The sequence below is a fragment of the Rhodnius prolixus genome, unplaced genomic scaffold (assembly GCF_049639745.1).
Source record: "Rhodnius prolixus isolate KJV_2025 unplaced genomic scaffold, Rpr scaffold_1, whole genome shotgun sequence".
NCBI lineage: Eukaryota > Metazoa > Arthropoda > Insecta > Hemiptera > Reduviidae > Rhodnius > Rhodnius prolixus.
In genome coordinates, this window is record NW_027411581.1 from 40,679,082 (window position 1) to 40,682,944 (window position 3,863).

At 35.4% G+C, this 3,863-nt stretch overlaps 1 long non-coding RNA gene across 1 annotated transcript; it reads left to right on the forward strand.

The window, feature by feature from the left end:
• Positions 1-939: 939 nt before the first annotated feature.
• LOC141459856 (uncharacterized) lies at positions 940-3,548 on the forward strand. The gene is made up of 2 exons (XR_012461649.1): positions 940-1,170; positions 3,287-3,548. It is a non-coding gene; the product is annotated as an uncharacterized lncRNA (long non-coding RNA).
• The last annotated feature ends 315 nt before the right edge of the window (positions 3,549-3,863 follow it).

Sequence of the window (3,863 nt, forward strand, 5' to 3'; positions counted from 1 at the left end):
TGCTGTTCATTGCGCCTCTCTTTGGGTAACAGTGTTTCTATCATGCATGCCAAACTTTTACAATTTTCCAAGCTGACACAATACGAAGATGCAACCTTGCAATGTATCACATGCCCTTACGTACTATCTCCACATGCTCTAATTCTTTCCTCCAGTCTCTCGCCTCCAGTGTCATTCCTGGCAATCCACCTTGCCGATTGAATCGCCTGTGGCCTGAGACTTCCTTTATATACCATATATTTATTTATTTAAATACAGATCGTGTATTACTAAATAAATTTAATTTCATCAAATTCTCTCTCAGGCAAACTATCCTTTCACCCGATTATCTAAACATTCCTCTTCTACTTTGTGTTAATGACTAGGACCTTTCCCGGACAAACTTCTAACCTGGAATCCACAAACTAAACTTAAACGGAAAGAACTGAACAGAAGATTCAAACTACTCTCTAGTCGTTTCGGCAATTGTTCGAAACTTTCATTGAACTACTAACGTCTTACCTACACTATGATACTCAAACCTGTCTGGACTCAGCCAAAACATCCAATCCTTCAAAATAAAAAAAAATATTCTTCGAACAGCTACGACTCCTTACTTTGTCAACCACTTAGCACCGAGATCCTCTGATTCCTGATGTTTCTGAAGCTGCAAGATCTTACTAAGCCAAATTCCATACCTAAGTTTCCTCACATCATCCTCTAATACAATTGATAGTGCATGCTATCCAGCTTGATGTAGTGCAAGTGCATAATTGTGAAATGTTCTTCTTTAGAAGCATTATTCATGGATTCTCACTTTATTTAGTATTTAGATGATACATCATGTTGCATGAATCAGCCTCAGTTATTGCAAAATAATACTGCAATTTTGAAAATAAATAAAGTTAAAATAGCAATAATCATAATTTATTAGTAGACATGCTTACTAAGAAAATGGGCATGTTTCAAAGTTGTTTGCAATTATTTTTAACCTCTAAAAAAAAGACGTTAATTATACTCCACAATTGACGATCACTATCTCTATCCCCTCCTTTCTATAATATATATTTCTGTAGCAACCTTCTCAAATTAACACCACTAAGTCCAGTCGTAGCTTGTAAACAGGAAATATGCAACTTCTATTGCTTCTTACACTAAGCGCATTGCTTATATTGAGTACTTTTATTTTTGGTCAGTATGCACAATTTGTATTTCTATTTCTTTCCGCACAATTAAAGCTTTGTTGGTGGCTTGTGCTACACGTGAGTGTTATTGTTTGTATTTTATATTAAACGAAATATTGGTTTTGAAATCTCGTTAGTGAAAATCCGTTTTGAGTCCGAAAAAGTAGTTTTTACAAATTGGTCTATGTTAGAGCAAGTTTGTGCGTTTGTGCATACTTCAATGCACTGAAAATTGCAAATCTAATTTAATTAATCTATTGCAATCAAAATTAATATTTCGAATCAGTAAGGATGTTGGACACGGTATTCTGCTTTTGAAGACAACCAGCTAACCAGGACATCCGCTTTACTAAATCTATTTTTGAGTTTTCTTTTTACTTTTCTGGAAAACAACTAAAATTATTTCCTCTAATAACTCTCATTTGTAACGTTTTTCCAAGAAAATGTATTTTTAATATATTTTAGTGGGAAGTTTGGGATAAGCTTACGTTTTGTGAGTTATTTATGTGCACTACACTGAGATTCATTACCTGTAGGAATTTGATAAGTAAGAAAAATTCCCCACCCGGGCTTGCTCTGGAAACTCAAAGGCATACTTCCGTTCACTCACTTCCTCATCTTGAAGTCCTATTTGTCTGATCGTCATTTTCAAATTCAAATCGGAGCATCGTATTCAGCTAAACATCGTATTGAAGCGGGTGTTCCTCAAGGAAGCATCTTAGGACCTATGTTAAATACACAGCAGACATACCGATCCATCCTGAAACTATCCTCCTAACTTACGCAGATGACACAGCTATACTTTCTTCTCACAATGATCCAGTAACTTCACACAGAAACCTTCAAACTCATTCTTTTCTCTTGAGGAATGGTTTAAAAAATGAAAAATCAAAAATGAAACAAAATCTCAAAATATAACTTTTACTCTCCGCTGCATCACTCTTCCTCCGATCTTCTATGACTCAATTCCAATTCCTCCTGCCAATGTTGTCCGTTATCTTGGGCTTTATTTAGACAAATGACTGACTTGGAACCCGCAGCACACACCACTTAAACCAACTGAAGTTAACAGGCGTTATCGACTACTTAAAAGAATACTAGACCAACGTTCAAAACTTTCACTTTATAACAAACGACTGATTTACAATTCTATACTAAAACCCGCCTGGACGTACGGTATTGAACTGTGGGGTTCAACGAAACTCTCCAATCTTCACCGAATTCAATCGCTTCAGTCTAAAATTCTCCGCACTATCGTTAATGCTCCAATCTACATCTTTTTCATCAGAACTTGAACTCTCATTCCAATCCTCTCGTCCGCCATTTATCCTCTCATCACCTTCCAGATCATCCTCCCAGACGATTAAAACGCCAGTGGCCTCGCGATTTTCTCTCTTCTGAAGAGAGTAGCTAATCATGGAGACGACTTAGGGAGTGTTATCACTGGGTAACTTCTTCCCTTAATTAGTGATAGTTTGTAGTGGTGTCAGCTATTGTCATTGTTACTTATTGCGTGTCTAGCGCTGGTCTAACTTTACTAATAAATTAAAAAAAAAAAAAAATTCTTAATTTACAGTAAGAGAAAGTCAGGTTCTCTTCATTATTTATTTTCTCCTAATTGAGTCCGTCGTAATTAATGTTTGTGTTCATAAGGACGGGTGTTATTGATTGGATTCATGAAGGGAATAGAGGGTAAATCAAGTTCCTTCATATTTTTGGAACTGGTGAGTGAATATAGCATGTGTTTTGAATGAGTGGCAAGCTTGTACATACTTGTATATATTTATACTATTTGTGAATGAAAATAAGCTTGGAAGTAAGTAAATACCAGACAAGTATGTCAAATTTCGTTTAACTTAGATAATAGTTTATTTTTTAGGTTAAGAATTTTTGGAGCCATTAGTCATGATGGGTGGATCTGGCTGGCATTTGCAGCCAGGCCCTTGAATGAATGAGTAGGGAAAATAAACAAAAATGAAGCGTGGCTAAGCTTGCTCTACTCAATAAAACAATAAAAATTAAACTTTATTTAAACAATAACAATAAACATTAATAACCTAATTTTTTTTTTTTTTAACAATGAACATAAATTTACGTTTGGATAATTTTAATGTTTGATTCAGAGTACAACGGGTCACCAGCATCGGTGGAGTTCAAAGATGATAATTCACCATTTGACTGCTCCACTTGGCCCTTCAGCGATGCATCTGAATGCAGATCTTCGGAAGGAGAATAGATTTCATTATTATAAGTTTGGTTTGACTTGTACCCCAACTCTAAATTTAAGTATTTAATCCAAGAGAAATAATCGCTCCTTATATGTTTCTGTATTCTGTTCATCTACTTTCTAATTTTATAAACACAAACAAAGAACCAAAACAAACACTCTAATCTTTTTTTTTCCATAATACTTAAAGATCTTAGAGCACTGTGTCAGATTGATTGATGAGAAAAAGTGAATTAAGGGTCAATATTCCTAGCTTATTTCCCAAGTGATCATCAGGATTTAGGGTGGATGGTGTTTTCCGTAAAACAGGCTAGTGGCTACCTTCGGAAGACAGTCTAACCAAGGTTACTACCTCTCCCTCACTGAGGTTATTGATGGTGATGGATTAGTGCAAATGCAGTATAACTTTTTTCAGCAACCGTTTCCTCGATGAAACTATTATTTAAAACTAACGAAGCTGCATGTTTTGGCAA